Raw genomic sequence first — 22,771 nt, forward strand, 5'->3', positions numbered from 1 at the left:
TTTCAATCATTGTTTTGTCATTGATGTCAAACCTATTATTTGCTGGTAAGATAACTACTTATATTATTTAAGTACTATCACTTGTTTGATTGATGAAGAGTATTTAATAAAAATGATATAACAATTGCACCTAGAGGAAAGGTTGAGCTATCTTATAGAAAAGGAGTACAAGAATTAGCTAAGACAATGATATCATAGTGCATTGATAATCTACTTATGGTTGTAAAGGTCGGTTACACTAAGCAAGTTCTAAAGAACAAGTTAAACAAAGTTTGTCTACCAAGCTTGACCGAGTAGAAAGTAGGTGTCAAGAAAAGTTAGTGCAAGCCAAGTAGAAAATAAGTTGAAACCAAGAATTTAAGTTAATTTTAGTATAAGCTGAGTGAAATAGTTGATATCGAGTAAAGTTTAGTTGATGTCGAGCACTAGTAAATTTTAGTTCATGCTAAGTGATTTTATAGAGGGTGTTGAGTAATGTAGTATGTGAAAGCATCAGAAGCTAGTTAATTTCAAGTGTTAGCATTATTAGAAAGATCATGAATTCAATGGATCTGAGATGAAAACTTTGTTTTCTTGGTTTATGTGAACCATGTGGAAGATAAGATTAATAAGCTGGTGGTATAGAATTCATAGTAACCCATTTTGAGGTAAATTCAAAGAGGATTGAAGGAGAAGTTTCTAGAAGGAAATGAAATGAAATAAGGGGTAGATTCATTGAATCCTACATAATGTGTTCTAACCCTAAATTGAATGATGGAGAATGAATAAAAAAATATATTAATTCTCTATTTATAGAGATGGTTGGTCAGATGAAAAGGTTGTCATGTGTGAGAACCTAAGGAAGACAAGGAGTGTAGGGTGTTGCTTCATTCAGTGACCTAAGAGAAGAGTCTGCATTAGCAAATTTAAGAAAGAAGGCTTAATGGTATGGATACTTGAAGGGTGAACAAACTATCAAAGCTAAAGTGTGTGAAAGCCAAGTAGAATGGAGGACTAAAAAAAAGATCTATAATCTACAAAATGGAGTTGTAAGTTATTATCAGATCAAGCCTTATTGTTACTCTCTAATAATTGTATTAGTCTAGAGTAAATCCTTTCGATTAAGGTTGACCTAATAGTCATTTGTAAATCTTTTAACCGGCTAACATTCCAAGTGAATGGTCTAAAGTCCTCTAACAAGGCTCACTCCTAATAGGATGATTGAAATCCTTTAACAAGGTTACATTTAACAATGTGTATTGTAACCTTAAATAGGGTTGGCTTTTTGCAAGGCATCACTTAAGAAGAGTGAGAAAGAGTAACATGTTACTAGTATTTTTCTCCAAATTGGGTTTCCATGTAAATCATTGTGTCAAGTGTTTTATTGAATCTATTATGTTTCATGTTTACATTTCTGAAATTTGATTTGACAGTAACCTACAAGTTTTAAGTGATTGCATAATCTTATGGATGCATGCATGATAAAAATATTTTATGGGTTCACCAAGCTGTAAAAAGTTTTAATAGTACATCTAGACCTTGGATAATTGATTCACACCCCCCCCCCCCCCTCTCAGTTATTCTAAAGAATTCCAACATTTTCTATTATGTTATGGTCAATTTTTTTGGGCAATCCTATTATATGGAATTCAAAACCAAGCCTTTCCTAGAGTAAAATTCTAGTTGGATATGTCGAAGCTTTTGACTCTAAGCTTAACTCTTTTTGGTTTGTTCTTATACATGATATTTTATGGTTCCTTTGGAAAGTGAGAGATGAAGAGGTCTTTCAATAGAAGGATAGAGGACTTACTATGTTTACTTGTAAACACACACATTTTTCCATTATATCTCAGGTGTCACTTTCTCTGGAAATCTCTATGGTTCAATTTATGACACTAGTCAAGGATGGAATACTACTTATTCATAAAGACAAGGTTAAGGATTTCAAGTACCTTGATCAATTCAAGGATATAATGGACTCAAATGACATTAAAAAAATTGAAAGAATGATGGAGGATCTGTACATTTCCACTAGCACCCAACAATCTACTCCAAATGTTTCTACTAGTGAAAAGGTTCAACTGACTAATGATTTTGTTCTAGTAGGATAGAATGATCAATTGTTTGATACAACTTTCTTGGCAACTTTGGATTCTAATGATGGATGGGGCCCAAATATAAATTAATAGCATGTTTAATTTTGATAATCAGAACTATGTAAATCTTTTGGATATACAGTATAAATTTGATATTGTTTTGGTACTTGTTCAAGTGAAACAAATGGGTTGACTACCCTGTAAGTCATGTTTAGTGGTGATTTGGTAGCTTTAAAAGTATGATACTCTGGTATCTTATGCTAAAAAAATCATGATTAACCTATTGTATTCAGTTTGTACACTATTCTTATATATATATAATTATTTACTATGATAATTTTTATGACATGTCTAAGATTTCTTTTTTACCTAAAATTGGAAATCATGTTTGAATCTAGAGAAGGGTGGCAATGTTTTATTTTTTATAATAATAAAAAAATTAAAATTAAGTGGGGAGGGGCCATGACCTCCCCTCCATGGCTACAATGGTAGTTGGGTTGCAATGGCAATGAGCACTGCCAAAGCAATGGACACTACTGAGGCAATGAATGCTACCAAAGCAGCAGCTACCTAAGCAATCGACCGACTAGTGACCTCCCTAATTGGGGAATGTGATTTGAAATCATATGTATATTAATTAATTTTTTTTAATATTTATTTATTTATTTTTATAATATTAATATTTTTTTTATTTTTTTTTATCGATAAACGACCAAGGCCTTGATCTATATTATTAATTTAAAAGAAATTACAGAACATATCTCCATTCAAACGGGCACTGGTAGGAAAGAACGGAGAAGAAAACCTCCAGTCTTTCCTGAGACAAAATGTCCTATATTATTACAACTTTAAAAGGGGCATACCCCAATGAAATTTTTTACCTAATTATTACATATAATCTAGGGGATACCCCTGATAATTTACAACTTAAGAAATTCATAATCTCTGCTGAGTGATGCTAGGATAGCAAATAAGGGATAGATTATAATCTCTCAATTTTTCTTCCTGAATCCAACCATTTTTTATGCTAGATACTTGAACAAAGGGTTAGTCGTTTATGAGAAAAAGAGAAAAACACATAGATACCCAACAAGATAAAGAGCTAATCATGAACACTAACTAAAAATAGTTTAAAGAAGGAAAGAAGAGAGACAAAGGCAGCGAACTAATCTACAAGAAAGGGAATAGCGGGTAACTTTGCTAGATGACCACTATGTAATAATCTAAATATATTCATAATCATCAACAATCTGAGCCAAAATTCCACATCATAAATAAAGATTAAAAAAGGAATGCCAAGCCATGATTGCGTTTCTAAAAATCATTACTAAACTCATAATAAAAATCCTGACTTAACCAACTATAGCGAAGATGAGCCTTTTCTAAGAGATCGCCCAGCTATAGCTGATAGAGGAGGTTTACTTAAAGGATTAATAGATTTAAAGAGCCCATAACAAGAGGCTACATTCCTACCAATCATTAATCGAGTTAGAACCAGTGGCCAAAAGGAGGAGAAAGGGGCCTATCAAATAGATCAGTCGGGAAAATTCGGCCGGCTTATTTTTAAAAATTAGTCTCAATTTGGGAAACAAAGTCTGATGCACATTGAAGATTTACTACTTAATTCTAAATTACATAGAATCCCAAGCAATGATACTACACCCAGAATGCAAAATTCGAAGAATTTCCTAAGGATGGAAATTGATAAGCAGTTTCAAGAAAGCTAAATGATTACCAAGTACCAAATCTATATAATCTCTAAATTTAAATCACCATTTGATTCATGATATCCTCATGAGAATTGTCACAAACTATAGCTTAATCTAATGCTGATATTAAGCATTTATTAAAGCCCAGAGTGTTTAATTTTTGAGAATTTCATGAGATTATTCGTATCTTAGAAACATCACATATACATCTGAGAAAGCTATTAACTAAATTGAAATAGAGAACATTGGGCCTCACACTTCCCTACATTAACTTGAATCACAAGTCTAATCCAAAGTAAGGAATCAAAACCATCTCAATTTAGATAGGATCCTAAAAGCATTCAAGATTAATAAATACGCAAAACTTCATCCAATTATCCTTATACCATATTTCATAATGTATTATCACACCAATTTATAGCAGAGAACTTATCACCAATTTATAGACCCACATTTATATGTATCACATCGATTTATAGACTAAACATTTCTGCTAAAAACTGAAGGACAACCATCTTAGCTATATTGAGCGTAATAACAAAATCGCTGCCATACTACACGCTAAAGATCTCTATAGGGCTAAATTTAACCAAAAAGGCTGGAACCTATCTAACCGGGCCCTTTCCTTCCTTCCAAAAAACATTAATCACATCCACCATGTCATTTGGATGCTCCACTCAGAAATTGGGAGGAAATACGTAGTCATGCTTCACCCTGCTTGATTTCTCTACATTTGGGGTACTGAATACTAGATCATCTAGATTGTCAAAAGACACCCCTGGCTTGATATAGGCGTTGAATAGGTGAAGATAGTCAAGGAGCCATTCTTTGTTTTCTTCTATAATAATCCCTCACCAGCGAAGGAGAAAATACAGACTGGCCTCCATCTTGGGCCATTCTGCTAGGTTATCCCAGATGATCAGGGACTGACGGAGAGGAGCAGTAATTAAGTCCAGATGCCCTACAGGAAGACTCATATACCTTTTCAAGAGGGGAATCCTCCATTTTTCATCGATGCTAAACACAACTTCTTTCAAACCCTTTCTCCATGATGGGACAAATAGGTCACGACAGAGCCTGACAATGTCATTCGCCTCTACTTTAGCTCTTACCAAACATCCGATAAAGGACCCGATAATGTCACTATTGGTCCTCTAGGTATATTGGTAGTCAAACACTCCCTCTCCTAGAGCTCTATAGATAGAAAAACACGTCATGTCATCCACCAGATATAAAATACAGTTCCACCTTTCTAGTTTCACCGACCCACAAAATGCCATAGTTTGATTTTCATAGGCATGGAATAGATAAATGTTGGATTCCATGTTTAAACTGAGAAATTGGGGATGGATATCTCAGACGAGTTCTCTTATAGATATCGAGGGGAAACTTCTAGACACAAACTTGAGAGATACCTAAATGAAATTTCCAAAGCTGGCCTAAGCTAAGTACTTAAGGCGCAAAATATCATCTAAGAGGGAAATCATTAATCAAGATTGCAATCTTCCTACAAACTATGGATTACGAAATAATGATGAGAAAAGTACCTAAAACCTATAGAATATATACTACACACACTCGAAACACCTCATAAAGATCTATCGAGAGATTATCATTAAAGGACGAAGATGACAGAACTTCTTTTTTTAGTGAAGTCACTAAAAAAGAAGAGAACTATGTCCTACTTGAATGAAATAATTAAACTATACAGACTAAAAGGATATACTCAAGTTAGTCAAAGATTAGAATGAGTTAGAGAATTTTTATTAACTAGGAGAGAGTTGACTCCGTTTGCTCCTAAATTTGCTAGTTGATCCGCCAGTGAATTACCTTCCCTAAATATATGATAGATCCTATAATCTTCCAGCTTATCCAATAGGGAGAGAATTTCTTCTAAATGTGAATTTAGGACCCAGTTGGGGGTGGATCTTTTTCTAACACTGTTTAAGATAATTTGAGAGTCACCTTCAATGATAACTTTGGATAAATTGAGCTTAAGGCATAATTGAATCCCTTGATGAAGAGCCTCCAGTTCTGCTATGTTATTTGAGGTGGGTTGGATAGACATCAATTTTTTAGCTATCCAAGATCCTGCCTCATTGTTTATAATACAACCACTACTAGCTACACTCGAGTTACCATGCGTGGCTCCATTGAAATTCAATTTGACCCATCCAATTGGCAGTGGCTCCCATTTGCAGATTTTCCTAGCCTCTATATTTTTCTTCATATAGATAAGAGGAGGGTTAATCAGGTTAGACCAGTGCTTCTTCATAAGGCCATCCCAATTTGAAAAAGAACCTTCTTCTAACCTTAATTTACTTAAGTGGGAGTTGACCAGTTCTACAATACTAGCTTCAATTTTGACCATGAGCTCTGCCGGTTCGAGTTCCAAGCTCTGAAATATATGTTGATTCCTTTCTTTCTAGATTTCCCAAATAATGATAGAAGGGGAGATTTCCCCAGCATACTATAGACACCCTTTACTATTTTAGTAGGCCAACCAAAGAGCAGCTCAGCCAATGATTTTGGAAAAAGTGTAGACCAGCCCAACATCCATCTAAGCCATTCCCAACAACTTTGAGAGTAGGAACAGTTAAACAAAAGATGATCAGCATTTCCAATATTGCAATGGCAAAGGGTACACCTAGAGGGACCCTGAAAGCCAAGGATGTATAGTCTATCTGTTAGAGTTGAGAAAAGCCAACTCTGAAGGCACCCAAGATCACCTGCATGAGAGAACCTGTCAAAGAGAAGCCAAGGAGAGGAAGAGCATGGAGTAAGGGTAAAACCCTAAACGGACATGAGAGACAATATGTGTAAACATAAGAAGAAAATGTATTTACAATAATAAGTAAATGTGATGTGTTGTGATGATAATAACATGAGAGAGAGCTTGCTTATAAAGAGCTCATGGAAGCTTGTAGGACAAGCTGGAAGGTGGTAGAAGATAAGCTTGACAACTCAGCACATATCCACAAATGGTGGAACATGCTAGAAGGGAACAAACTCCCATGTTGTCATCAACTAACCACTACATGCATTAGATACAAAATATTAAATAAATGCATTTACCTAAGTAATCTTAAGTAAATAGAATAAATAATTAATAATTAATTATTTACTCTAACATCCCCCCCCCCCCCCCCTTAAGTGCAACATAGGGAAATGCCTTAAGCTCACAAAACTAAGATGAATGCAAAATGGGTCCCGGCAACAAGGCCATTTTAGGTACCCAAGTACAATGCAAAGAAAGATGCAACCTTTATAAATGGGGAAAGAGATAAAACCATGTGGGAAAAACCCTCCCCCAAAAAGAGGTAAGAACCTAGTGAAGAACTGAAGAAGTCTCCAACTAAGGAAATTGTCCCCTAAAATAGGAACAATGAGTGATCATGAAGAAGCATCACTGAAACATGAAGAAGCTGCAAATCTACCAAACTGCTGATCTAAAAAACCTCCATGGAAGAAGAAGGCACGAACCGAGCATGTCTATATGGTAGATGATCCATCTCACCAAAATGCATAGGTAGCCAGCCACTGCAATCGCCTTGTATATAGGATCAACCACTGAATACATAGTTCACACTATCGAACCATCGAACCACGAATGCATTAGAAAAACAACATAACCCCCCCTTAATGCAGATGGGGTGTGATGATAGGCAACTGAGAAGGTGGGCCAAAGTCTCCTACAGATGAACTAAGAATGAGGAGAGAGGAAAAGAGGTACAAACACCTATAAAGACATGGTCTAATTGACTCTTCATGGGGCTAATGTCATGGAAGGGACACTCACTTTACAAAGAGAGAATGCCTAAAACAGCAAACAAAGATCCCCCCCATGGTGCTTTATGAAAATAGTGCATATACAACTGACTCAAAAGAATGTTCATGATCCTCAGAATGCAAAAAGTGGCACTTTATCTCAGTGTGATACAAAAGAGTGCTTCAAAATGATAGCTACAATGATCAAAATTGAAAAAAGGCTACAAAAACAAAGTACAGCTAAAAACAAGAGAATCCATGCTAGGAAAATGATCCTCGAGCCTAAAACACTCAAAATATCCACCATATAGCTAAAACACCAAAACTGTGATAGAAAGAGCAAAGGCCAAAAACTCAAAAAAAGGACTACATTTTTGAAAAGTACACAGAACCAGCTTTCCAAAAATATAAAGTTTTTTAAAAATAGGCATGGGACACAAAAGATATGCTTGCCGGAGTTAAAAATAGGACTTTGGACTTTGACTAAAAAAATAGATAATAAAAAAGCATCAAAACCTGAAAATGCCTACACCAAAGTCTCAGTCATGGAACCAGCTTTTTGGCGCTTCTTTTGGATTGAAAAAATACCTGCATATGCAAAAGTTATGGCCAAAAAACCACAAGTAGGTCCAAAACAAAATTAGGAGAGGTGCATGGGGCATGATGCAGATGATGTCATGTTGATGTCAAAAATTTGCTAGCTTAAAATTGACGGCTTGTCAATTGTCACAGCAAAAAAGAAGCCATGTGGACACCATGTGGCAGGATGAATGACATGGCAAGGGCCACGTGGCAAAGTGCCATGTGGCAGACCTGCCATGTGTCACGTGGCTTAGACCTGCTGACTGGGCATAGGGTCCACAGGAATGCAACACACGTCAGCTGCAGACTGGTCCACGTGGGTGTTGAACAGGCAGAAAATGCTGATTGTGTACTGCAGGAACCAACAGAGAACACTGGTGGAGGAATGCAAAGGGGTGGCGGGAATAGGAGTTGGGCGACACAGTGGCTGAGGGTGGGTGGCCTGCTAGTAGAGGCCAGGCCGAGCTACTCACCGGCGACTCTGCCAGTTGCGGTGGCCGGTGAGCGCTGCGCAGGTGGCCGCCCGGTGGCACGCTGGCAGAGCACTGAAATATATATTTAAAAAAAAAAAAATTGACCCTGTGTCCGTACGATCCATACGGCAGACCCTACAAAAGAAATTTACCTCCTAGAGCTCTATCTCCAAATTCGACAAGTTTTATATGAATCCTGACTGCAAATGGCCTTTTGGATCCAATGATGATGTTTGTTTGGGCCCAAAGTGCTCCGAAAAAATTTTGATCCACTAATTTGAAGAAAAAATGCATAAACAAACTATGGTTTGTGACTTCAAATCAGGGCTTCAAAATTCTTCAACGAAGCAGCAATAGGAAGGCTCTGATACCATGTTAGAGTTGAGGAAAGCCAACTCTGAAGACACCCAAGATCATCTGCATGCGAGAACCTGTCAAAGAGAAGCCAAGGAGAGGAAGAGCATGGAGCAAGGGTAAAACCCTAAATGAACATGAGAGACAATATGTGCAAACACAAGAAGAAAATGTATTTGCAATGAGAAGTAAATATGATGTGTTGTGATAATAATACAATGAGAGAGAGCCCACTTATAAAGAGCTCATGGAAGTTTGTAGAACAAGCTGGAAGGTGGTAGAAGATAAGCTTGACAACTCAGCACATATCCACAAAAGGTGGAACATGCTAGAAGGGAACAAACTCCTATGTTGTCATCAACTAACCACTACATGCATTAAATACAAAATATTAAATAAATGCATTTACCCAAGTAAGCTTAAGTAAATAGAATAAATAATTAATAATTAATTATTTACTCTAACACTATCCATAGTTAGGATCCTCTTTTGAATAGCTAGCCAAAGAAAGAAGCCAGCTTTTGGGAGACAAGAGGAATCCCAACATAGTTGTGATGGGATATCCACAAACTCTATTTGTTGAGCTTTGACAATAGCACTATAGCCATTGCTGACCAAATATTGCTCATCATTGGAAGCCGCCCAAATTAAAGTATCCTCTCTGTTAGTTTGTTTAATTTTTCTACCTTCCAACAGCTTATCAAAGCTTTTAGTTATCTCTTTTTCAAAACCTAGACCTTTGAGCGATTTCCAAGACCATTTTGGTGAACCTTCTATATCTGACAAAATCTTGTAATCTTTAACCTTATTGCCCCAAAGGGTCATTAATTTTTTTATGATGGTTGGGTTATAAAAATGGAAAGAGAGAGAGGTGGATTAGCATCCTAGGAATCCTCCCAGAATAGGGCTTGATCACCCGAGCCTACATCCCAGGTTAGAAATTTACAAATCAAACTACGGCATTTGATCATGAAGTTCCAACATTCTGATCCTTTGGGAGGAGAAATAATTTTGAAAATTGAAAGCTGATCCTCTACGATGAGATATTTATTATAGAGTATCTTTGCCCATTTATGGTTATATTCATTGTAGAGATGCCAAATAAGTTTTGCTCCTAAAGCTTCATTTTGCCATTGAAGGTTCTTGACCCCTAATCCCCCTAATTCTTTAGGTTTACAGATATGCTTCCACTTGATGAGAGCCCACTTTTTATCTCCAACCCTATCGTTCCATAGAAAATTTCTCATCTAAGTTTCAAATTTTTTAAGATTCTTCTTAGAAAGAGGGAGGCAAGAAAGCGAGTAGGTAGGAATGGCTGATAGTACTGCACTAATCTTAGTACATTTGCCTGCCTTAGTTAGCCATCTGGCCTTCCACAAACCTAACTTAGAATCTAACTTCCCCAGAGTATCATCCCAAACCTTTCCCGACTTAGTACCTTTCTCTAAGGCTATACCAAGATATTTGCAGGGGAAGGTTCCTTTCTTAAAACCCATGAACCTACAAATTTGTTCCTCAATTTCTATCTTGGTATTTATAAAGAAAATTTCGGATTTGAGATTGTTGACCTTCTATCCCGAGGCTTCCATATATAGGTTAATAATTCTTTTAAGAGATCGAGCTTCTATAATTGTACTTTTCTCAGGCAGAATAGTGTCATCAGCAAACTGTTGGTGAGTTATATTAGGTAAATTTTTGGAGACTGTGATGCCTGAGATCCACTGATTGTTGTATGTGTCCTGAATTGCTCTTCCAAATGCTTCCGCCATAATAATGAACAGTGAGGGATAGAGGGTCCCCTTGTCTAATTCCTCTAGATATATCAAAAAAACCTTCTAGAGTTCTGTTGAAGAGCACCAAAATTTTAGGGGTTGAAATAAACTTGAAGATTAGATTAATCCATCGGTGTGAGAACCCAAAAGCTTCTAATGTTTTACATAGAAACCTCCTGTCTACCATATCGTATGCTTTCTAAATATCTAGTTTCATGAGCATACACGCTTCCTTATTTAGCCTTGTAGAGTGAATAGTTTCTTGAATAGTGATGATACCATCTAGAATGGATCTACCCGGCATGAAACCAGTTTGTTCTTCCAAAATGATCTTAGGGAGGATCTTTTTGAGTTTGTTTGCTATAATCTTGGAAAAAAATTTATAGACTATGTTGCATAAAGCAATTGGTCTATAATCTCTTGGAGAATCAGGATCAGACTTCTTAGGGATCAATGTAATGAAGGAGTAATTAATTTCAGCAAGGAGAGAGCCTCCATTTCTGGATGCCTCAATTGCTTTCCAAAGGTCAATACCTATGATATCCCAGCATTTTTGGAAAAAGAATGCCTGGAATTTAGGACTCGGAGATTTATCTGGATTCATGTTGAAAACCACATTCTTAACTTCTTCTAAGGTAATAGGTTTGATCAGATTAATGTTATCTTGGTGATCCACAACTTTAGGAATGACTTTCAAAAGACTCATTTGCGCTGAGTAATTTGAACCTTTATGATTATTTAATAAAATTTTTAAATGACTAACAAAGGTGTCCGCAATTTCTCCTGGTTTTTCGGTTGAGATTCCTTGTTGATCTTTGACCCTTGTGATTCTGTTCTTTGCTCTATTATATATGGTGGAGTTATGAAAGAATTTAGTATTACAGTCACCTTCTGCCAACAATTTTTCTCTTGATTTCTGCCTCTAGAATATCTCTTCTTTAGATAGAATATCTTCTTATTTGGCTAACAGTTCTTTTTTGAGGAGATAGCTCTTATTATCCATACCTTTGCTGATCACTTCTGAGTTAAGATCTTTAAGTTGGTTTTCTATATCCAATTTTTCTCTAAAAATGTTGTTAAAATGTTCTTTATTCCACCTAAGGATATGATCCTTAAGCATTTTTTATTTGTTAAAAAAGACAAACATTTTAGACCCTGCAAAGCTCTCTTGGTCCCACCAGGATCTTACATTGCTGAGAAAATTTGGATCTAGGAACCACATTTTCTCACATTTGAATGGGTTTCTGGCCGGTTTAAGGGGCTCTATGAATTCAAAATTAACCAGGAAATGATCTGATCCATCTATGGTTAAAATTGAAGACTGAATGTCAAGATTGATGGAATCTAGCTCCCCTTTAATCATAAATCTATCGAGTTTCTCTACTATGTAGGCAAAGTCCTTTCTTCTATTGTTCCATGTATAAGTGCCATTATTAGTGGGAATGTCAATTAGATTATGAATGGCACACCATTCTCTAAATGTTTTAGATGCTTGCGATAGCATCTAGATACCACCAATTTTTTCGTTGAGGTTAAGGATGGTATTAAAGTCTCCTCCTAATAGAAAAAATTCATTATCATGACTATTCAAAAATTGACCTAATTCTTCCCAGATTAGTTTTTTCTCAGTATTATTAATCAGACCATACAGATTAATGATAATGAAATTGAGGTTTGATTTTAAACTTTGAACCTTACCGCTCATCCAATTATAAGAACTATTAAGGGTACTGAAACTAACCTTTCTTGGGTCCCACAGGATTCCCAATCCCCCTGATGCCCCTGAAGATTCCTGAAACATGGACCGCCATACTCCAAGCATCCTACTTAACTTATCTATTTCTATAGAGTTTAACTTAGATTCTTGAATTAGGACAATATTAGAGTTAAAAGAATTTAGATTATTTTTTAATAACCTTTTTTTGCTAGGGGCGTTAAGACCCCTAGCATTCCAAGTAGTGATCTTCATACCTGATCGAGAAGGCACTTCCCCTTCCCATTGTGGAAGATTTGGTCAATCTTCTGTTGTTCCTTGCTGAGGCCCTCTACTTCTCTAAGTATCTTTAGAAATTTCCTCCCTCTTTTGCCCTTTACTTTGCCGCAATTTGGAGATTTTGGTCCTTCTTGAGACATGAATATACCTAGCCGATCTAGGTTATCTTCCGCTATCTTCACACTATCATTTTTTCCTGTTTGAGACTGTTCTTGGTCCTTTAGTTCAACTTCTGATAGAATCTATTTAGCTAGATCTGATTGATAAGAGAGTGCTGAAGCTATATCTTCACTTTGAATTTTTAATATATCTCTTCGAAGATCTTCACCTGAGTAGTCTTCCCCTCCTAATTGGATAACCCTTTTTATGATTTCTTCCTTCCAGATCATTGAGGATTGCTCAATATTGTCAGGACTAAATACTTGGGCTAGTTCCTCAGCAAGTTGTTCCAATTCTAGGTTTTCTATCTCTTCTGTAACTGGTTCGGCATTTGAAGGTTTTGTAAAGTAGTCCTTGTTCAAAAATTCTTGAAATTCCTTGACTGGGGGTTCAGCTACTAATACACTGGCTATGTCTTCCTAGTGATGACTATTTCCTGGAGTGAATGGAGAACTGCTGGTGGCTTTTGGAGTCTGCCAAAAAATTTAAAATTTACCAGGGGACTCTACCTTATTGTCTGTTTCCCAATGCAAATTTGATTGTGGAGGTGATGGATCCTTATACAACTCTATATTGCTACTTAACCCGCATGTGGTGAATAACATCAAATTTTCAAGCTCCTCTAATTGACTTCCTTGATTATCCTTTGGGGAGTTTGTTTGTTGCAGGACTGGATTAGGATCTTTACTTTTTAAACACTCTGAGCCCTTCTCATGGGCAAAGTCTATAATCCTCTTTTGGTCTATGGGATTGTCCTCTGACATATCTATCCTATTTTCAGAATGCTCCTGACCCCGAGATGTCACTAATGATCTGTCTTTGTATTTCTTACTCTTGTTTGACCTTCCTTTCTTCTTTTTTCCCGGTTGTCCACAATGGTGCTCAATTACCTGGGCCTACTGAAAGAATTGACATTCTGATTGCTCTTGCTATCCTTTTCCTTAACAGTCATCTCTTGGATGAATTCGTCCTTGTTGCTGATTAAATTCTTATCTGAAGAAGGGAAGTTGTCTTCTATATATTTTAAACTCTTTACTCTGTCTTTGTGACACTTCGCCCTCTGTTTTGCCCTGTAATATTCCTTGAAGGGAGACGAATCAAGCCAGTTTGATCCAACTCTTGTAAAGCATTCCTCATTTGTTTGATCTTCTTGGAGCATTTTCTAGTTTCTTCTTCTAAGTAAAGGAATGGTCTTACTGAGATTCATTGTTACATCTATCATGTTGAAAGATTGACATCTCTCATCATCCAATTTGATGATATCCAAGATTTTCCCTTCATATTTAATAAACTCTAAATCGTATTTAGATCTGTTTGTGATAATTTTTAACTGTTTTGTCTTAGAGTCATTGACCTTGCCACTAATTAGAAGTTTCACATTATTACTAGTTTCATATGCTAAATCCACACCTATTAGATTTCCTATAGATCTGCCCATTTTTTTTTTAAATATTGATATTCTTTAATTCTAGGGGTAATGAATAAACAACATACCATGAAGGTATTGCAAAATCTAGATTATTTTCATTACAGTTAGGGATCCAGTCAAAAAAATGAACTGCATGGCCTTTGAACATACATTCAGAGCTGTTAATAAAATCTTTCTTAATTAAATCATCATAACAGCTAAGGAAGAGCATATTATCAGAAAATTTAGAGATACATACCTGGGTGCCACAGTAATTATCAAGCTAGTCGATCAATCTATGTAAATCTGAGGTAGGGCCATTCTAATAGGCGAATAGTCCTACCTCTTGGCATTCCACCCATTATTCTTCACTGATTTGATCACTGATGATGAGAACCCTGTCATCAAGGTTAGTTGGGGGGTGAAGGACAAGAGAGGAAAACTTAGGGTTAAGATGGTGGTTATCCTTTGCTCTTTGGTGTGGTGAAATGTAAGGTGGAGACATGGCTACAGAGGAGTTGGGCAGTAAAGGAGATTGCCAAGTTGTAATATGAGGGAGGGGCGGATCCTCAATCCCTCGGCAAGGCAAGAAGCGGTTTGCCCTGTCATATTTTGTAGAGTTGAACATTTTGATTTGCTTGTCTAAACTTGTAACAGAGAAGATTTTATTCTAGATAAGACATGATTTCCCTATCGAGATTTTTGTCTTCTCCAATTGCCATTCTGCCAGAGGTGTATAGATGTTAGAAGTGGGGATTGTCTCTGTAGTATGAGTGTTGAGGACTCCTTCCTTGCTCTGGTCATGAGGGAAGCACGGAGTCGAGCCAGACCAAGCTATATTCTACTGGCGGAGCCCTAAGTTTTTAATTGCTTTGTTTGAATGGATGGGCTTAGGGTCTTTTGTTGGGATTCTGCTATTCGCTATTTTTGTTGTTCGCTTTCTGCTCGCCATTTTTTTGTTAATATTAATAATAATATTATTATTATATAAATATTATTATTATTATATTAATAATATTAATATTATATAAATATTATTATTATTATATTAATAATATTAATATTATTAAAAATTAATAATATTATTATTGTTGTATTTGTTGTTGTTGTTGTTGTTAATATTAGTATTTTTATCAATAAATAATATATTTATATATTATTTCATTATTAATTTAATAATTATTATTAATAATAATTTAATGATACTTAATAAAATTTTAATAATAATAATACTTAATCATGAGACATTGTTTAATAGTTTATGTTTTTTTTTAAAAAAATTGAGGGTGTTATTTTTTTTTAAAAAAATTGAGGGTGTTATTTTTTTAAAAATGGATTCAATTATAAGGAAATGGTTTCTAATACTAAGAAAATTCTATTAATTTTGTTTATTTGAAAACTTTAGTATTTATGACATTTTGGAAATGGAAACTCGAACCCTATTTTTAAATCAAAATCTTATGTTTTGAAAACCAAGCAAATTATGAGACTATGTTTGTTGTGATGTATGTTTTACTTTGTGTTTGGTTTGGGGTGACTTAGTACGTTGACCAGTCAAGATGTTTACCAAGTTTTGATCATTTATTTGTTAGTGATTTCTAATTGCTTGTATAGGACTGAGGTGAATGGTGTGATTTTCCACATGTAACCTTTGCATTTTGATCAATTATATTTTTACATGGTTTCTAGTTTCTTGTATGGAACTCAGGTGATTATTGTGGCTTTCTTGTTGTCACCTTTGAGTTTTCAATTAGTTATCTTTAGGTGCTTTCCGGTTGCTTGTATAAGACTGAGGTGAAAATTGAAATTTTATGAGTTGTTCTTTTTATGAACTTAGGATAGTTTATCTATGTGTATGTTAGGAAGTGGCTTGCAATGGAGGTTGGAGCCCTAAAGAGGTTGCTTGGCTAACCCATTGTAAGTTGTTTTAATAAGTGGTAACATTTCATTAAATGGGTTTAGAATGAATTAATAAGAGTTAATGTTTTTCCTCACCCATGTCTTGAGTGTTAGCACAAGCTAGGATGGGAGTAGAAAGGATTATTGGTTGTGACCTTGCCTCATTATTATGCCTTGTTTGTACAAAAGGATACTGATGCCACATAGAGACACTAGGGGACCGGAGTCCAGAGAGGCTTTCAAGGCAACCTTAGAGTTGGCTCATGCGATGACACTTTCCCCATACATAGTAGATTTCCTATGTGTCTTTGTTGCCTTTGGGTTTAGATGTCATTTGTGTCTTGGTACCTATGAGATAGATTGTTATCAGGTTTTCTTTCACCTAGATGTTGGTTATGACTTTTGGGATTGATATTCATGTGGGAATTGAGATTATCTCCTTAGCATGTTAGGAGTGGGCCATTTAGGTTCGATGAGGTTGGGTGGTAGTGTTTCTTATACCATTGAGATCTAATAGCTGGATATCATTGTTGGATGTACAAAATATTCTTTGAGATTTTCATATCCTATGACTTGTACAATGGATGATTATGCATTCTAGTTATGCCGAGTAGCATCCTATGTAATTGTATATTATTTAATTAGATTCTTATTTGTAGTTATTCTATAGTGTAGAATCATTATGTATCAGATTTACTATTAATTAAACTTATGTATGTGATTCAACATCACGAAGCCCTTTAGAGATGTAATCTTTTTATGGTTTGTTTGTATCTATGTGAGTTATTGCTTCTGCTATATTATCTCTTGTTGTTATAATCTTTTTTTAAATAATGTTTAAAAATCTTAGTGAAACTTTAGGTTAATTTATGTTGGGTTCCCTGGGGGGCATTACATACATAGAATGAAAAATAAATCCATTCATATGACATGAAAATAGCATGAAAGATTGTGAAAGAGTTATGAAATGAAATTGGATGAAGTAGAAACATATTAGTCTAGTCATAAATTATAAATAATGAGAAGCAACAAGATTGGTGATATAGATAGCTATATGTAATACTATTGTATATTTCATGAAATATGAGGATGAAGAAACAATAAAAAAGTGAGAAATGGGAGAAACCATAAATCATTTCCCAAACTATGCACACAAAACAAAAATTGACAATACCTAGGGATGGCATATACCCTTTGAATATGATCCAAATACTGCCAATTGTGATGCAAGAAAATTGATATCTAATTGTTCTAACTCTAGTTCGGAATATATTATTTTCTTTTCATTTTGTTTATTAGTCCCTGCCTATATAAGCGAGGATTAATGTTTTCCTCTTCACTAAAGCCAATTAATCATAGTTTGAGAATTGTGCCAACTATATATATTCTAAACTTTGGGTAAGTTTTAAAAAAATTAATCTAATTTTTGTTAATTTTCCTTATTTATCTAATTGGTGAATATGTAGTTTTTCGGTGTTTTTAAGATTTTAAATTTTTAGAAAATTGAAAAAAAAAAACTTAAACCAATGAGAAAAGAGCTGGTAAATTATTTTTCTAATGTTTAGTCCTTTTTAAAAAGTATGCAGGCATGTGTTGCTAGAACACAACCTAGTTTTGCACACCCAATATTTAGATACCTTGACTCTAATCAAATTATTATTTAAAATAGATATTTTTTCTTTTCTACTATTTTGATAATTTAATAATTTATTTATTTTTAAATAAATATATATTTTAATTATTTATTTATTTTTAATGCTTATAAAAATATTATTATTATTTAAAGATATTATACTTAAGTATTACAAGTTTAATGTTAAATTGTGTAATTTATATATTAAATTGCTCGTTATTAATGTATATTTATAAACTAATTTTAATTTGAAATTATATTTTCATTAATTATTAAATAATTAATATAATATTTTAAAGTAAATATTAACAACATTATGGATGGTATAAATTATTTTATTTGATAAGTAAATGTTCACCGTCTAATTGTAAAAACTTAATTATAGTATCATACTTCAATCTAATATTATTATATATTTAGTGATATTTTTCTTTGTAAGATATATGTATCCTTACATTTGGATTGCACATAGACCTCTTGGATATATGTCTTATGTGTAGTTGTATTCATTTATCTTTATCTTTATAATAATTTAAAATCAATTCATTTGCATTACAAATAATTGTTACTAATCAATCTACTTCTCACATTTTGTAGTTTTTGTATTCTCAATGATAATATTCTATTTGTATCAATAATTTAACCTTAGATAATTAGTGGATAAATTTTAAATGGTGAATCTATTATAGATGAAGCAAGAACCAACCTCTCTCTAACTTCATCTAGCTTAAAAGAAAATGAGTAATTCCACTATTCTTAACATTTAAAATTTTGTTGGAAAAAGTATCAAGATCTTCTTACTTTCAAGAAACAAAAGAAAAATTTATTGGTATTGTAATGAACCTATCAGTCAATGATATGAAAAAATTAGCAATTTAAATAAATTTATGTCACTAATTAATAATTAGATCTTTCAAGGAAGCAATTTCAAGATTGGACAACAAATTTATTATTAAAAAAAAAAAATCTTCCTTTACGAGCCATTAGAAGAGTCCAAATTTTCTAAAAGAGACCCTGATTTACCTAACTGCACTTTACAAGTTCTAATTTGGGTAGCCCGTGTATAATGATTAGCATTAAGTATAACCATAAATTTCACTTCCAGGAAGAGGTTTTTTTGTATGTCTCAAGTCAAAATAATGATGCAAATCCAATCTTTAACCCTCCAAAAATACTTTTTATTTACATAACATTATCCTTCCTAACATTAACATAGATGGCTAGATATTAACATCAAAATGGATGGCTAGATATCAATTTGTAATGTCATATTAAATAGACCAACTTCCCAATAGAAAGACAGTTTTATGAGATGAACATTGGCAGTTAAATTGAAGATAATTAAAGTTCATTTAAGTGTTATCATCAATGTTTGATTAGTTGAATCGACAAAGATAAGTTAATCGTTTGCAGAGGCTAACCTAATAGACGCGACGCTTGATCTTCGTGGTGAGTTTGTATTTATTCAGCCACAATCGCTACTGTATTTGCATCCATCCTTGTTATTCCTCTTCCAACAACAACGAAGGGAGGGGTCGAGCAAAATGAACGCACGTCGTAGCTATCTCTATCCTTCAGACAAGACCATCCACGAATTGTATGATATGTTTGTTCGAGATTTGATTGCAGATCCGGAAGCATCTAAATTCATACCATACCTAATGTTTCAAGTAGAGCAAGCTCGGTGGCTCTACGAGAACAAGATAGTAGATGAAAATCATCGTTTCAGGTCTCTTAGCATAAAGGACTTCACCTATTTATTCTTTAAGAGATGTGATCCACTTAGAGTTTACCATGCAAACCATGTAGATGAGATACTTGATGAATTCATCACCTTCAGAAACGCTATTCCAGTTGCTGGTTCAATAATTTTGGACCACTCCAAGAGGAGGTGTTTGCTTGTGAGGAGGTGGAGTAGTGGTTGTTGGAGCTTCCCTAGTGGAGCATGGGCGGATCCTGATGAAGACAATCACATTTGTGCGATCAGAGAATCAATGGAAGAGACAGGATATGATATAAGACCACTTTTGAAGTTCAGTGATTTCCTTCAGAATTTTGAAGAGCGGAAACGAGTGGTTATGTACATTATCAATGGAGTGGATGAGAATTATAGTTTTCAACCACAGATCAAGAAGGAATTGAGTGAAATTGCTTGGCATCCACTATCAATCATAGAAAAAAGGTGCAACAAGTATTTTATGGTTCTTCCATTTCTAGAAGAATTGAAAAATTGGATTAAAAGAAATCATGTTCCATCATCTGCAACATCATTGAATGAAACCAATGAAGTGTCTACTGTTTGGAAAGTTAATGAAGAGCAAAATAATTGGCCTCCAATGGAGTTTTTATGAAACACCAATCCTAAAATTGTTAAAAATAAATAAATTTAAAAACTTAACTAATTAATTCTTTATATTTTAAATTAAAATGAGTTTCATTTTCAAATCATTTTTGCTTTCAGTTTCTAAATGTTTGTTCTTTTTTTAATTCATTGTTCAAGTATTAAATAATTTAATTCCTCATAAAGTGTTTGTATATCTCAAAACGATTTATTAGACTTGAATTAAAGTACAAATCTCCTTGCCTCTTTTTTAACCTTTACAAAATAAAAGTATCAATTTTATTTATTTTTATAGTCTATATGAGAATTCATAATTGTTTTGCTGTAAACATGTTCTAGTTCTAAAAATAGTATAGATTTTAAAACTTCTTATTTCTATGAACAGCTAACAAAAGACATGAATGTTTGAATCAAATATCTAAATTTTATTTAGAAATTAAAGAAATACATTGAAAGTTATAAATTCTTCAATTAAAAAATGTAATGTAGTGGCAAATTTGTTGAGTAACTAACTAGCTTATATATATTATCTAAATATAAAATAAGCCTTGAGATATCATTTTTTAGGTGTCTATTGCATTGAGATAATTTATGAAAATAGGACATATCTTGACCTATATATATATAACCTAGTAGAAGTTGTCGTGAAGAATGAGAAATATGTATTATCTTTATTACTATTATTATTATTATATAGTTCGTCTATATATATATATATATATATATATATATATATATATATATATATATATATATATATATATATATATATATATATATATATATATATATATTGTAGTAGAAGTTGTCGTGAAGAATGAGAAATGTGTATTATCTTTATTACTATTATTATTATTATATAGTTGGTCTACCATACTAAATTATAATTATTCAATATTTAATATTTTATGATATATTATATATTTTCTTCAAAAATATGTTTAATGAAATAGATTCCCTTTTCAAATTTTGAAGTTTCATCCTAATCCCCTCTCTCTCTCCACCACTTTTCAATAATTACCATATATCTAGTTCATGTATCTCACCATCTCCTTGTTGTCTTTCTTTCTCTATCACATCTCTCTCGGGCTAATTACTCTCTTTCACTGTCTCTTCTTCCTTCTCTCACTATATCTTCAACTATCTATAGCAATAATTATTTATATTATAACGTCATTTACAAATTAAAAAATTAATAAAATAATTACAATTGTATTTTTTTAACTTTAAGTATCTAATTTAAATTATTTTCTCTATAAATTTTCAGTCAAATTTGACAATCAATTAACATAAAAGATCCTAAAAGGAAAAAGGAAACTAATGAAGGTACTGCATAATATTGGAGTTTGATTTAACAACAACCAATCACATTTGTCTCAAATCTTTTGAATTGGACAAATGTAGGAAACTATAATCATGTTATAAAATCTAATTAAATAAATGATATAGAATTTGATAACTTCATGAAGGTTTTGCAAATGGGGTTGCAAGCTTTGTGTTTAACCATGGAGGAAATTTTGTAGTTAAGCACGCTCAGGCTAGACTAGTACTAAGATGGGTGACCTCCCAGGAAGTCCTAGTGCTTCACCCCTTTGAGCATCACCTAGATCTAATAAGTGCTAAGTGTTCCATTTATTCTCATGGGAGATGGATTCATGTTGAATCACTACTCATGAAGCATGGGCCAATGAGTTTAACTCAAAATTACATAGTTAAATTCTGATAGCAATATCATGATATAAATTTTTTTATTCATTTTGTTAAACAGTTCATGTGCCCTGTTATGCTTTGATATTTTGTATGTTGTCTGAGTAATTATGAATCTAGAATGGTTTACTATTAAGGTGAAAAAATGTCCCTAATGGATGTACCACTATTTTTGGTATGTCCACTTTGGCTGCCATCTCCATGCTCCAACCCAGGAAGAAATCCCCATGACAAGAGAGGAGGCAGCTGATATGTGTTTCCTCATGTGATCAACATAGTGGGCACGAGGCCTCTAGAAGTGAGAGAAAGAGAGAGACTAAGGAGAGGAAACATATATTCTTATACAAGAAATGGGAGCACTAGAACACAGGGCTTCTTCCTCTTCAATCTCCATTTCAATGCATTTCTAATTCTTTAGGAATGTAGTCTAACCCAAATGTAATTATTATTATCACTTCCACTATAATATGATGATTGTTGTTGAATTATAACTATAAAAAAATAGATTTTTGATCTTTAATTAAATTAATGTTCACTTTCTAACTCAACATACAAATGATTGTATAGTTTATCAAAATTGTTAAAAAATTACATTAATGAACACTTCCACTGTAGAAAGCCTCTTGACTTAATTATAATTAATAGTAAATATAATATATTATAATATTTAATTTAACTAAAATTATAAAGTAAATATAATGTATAATTTAAAATTATTGATGAAATAAATTATTGATTAATTAATATTAAATATTCAATATTAAATAATTATTATTCTATAAAATAAGAATTATACTACATTTATTAATATTGTTATTTTATAATATTTAATAAATTTAATTATCCTTAAATTTTGGAAATGATGAAAATTAAAATATAAAAATAACAATAGTCATAT

At 33.4% G+C, this 22,771-nt stretch overlaps 1 pseudogene; it reads left to right on the plus strand.

Moving 5' to 3' along the window:
* Nucleotides 1–19,369: 19,369 nt before the first annotated feature.
* LOC149563914 (mRNA-decapping enzyme subunit 2 pseudogene) lies at nucleotides 19,370–20,176 on the plus strand (annotated as a pseudogene).
* Nucleotides 20,177–22,771: the final 2,595 nt, after the last annotated feature.

Source organism: Cupressus sempervirens, chromosome 4, assembly GCF_028749045.1.
Source record: "Cupressus sempervirens isolate cs-2001-9-10 chromosome 4, ASM2874904v1, whole genome shotgun sequence".
NCBI classification, from domain to species: domain Eukaryota; kingdom Viridiplantae; phylum Streptophyta; class Pinopsida; order Cupressales; family Cupressaceae; genus Cupressus; species Cupressus sempervirens.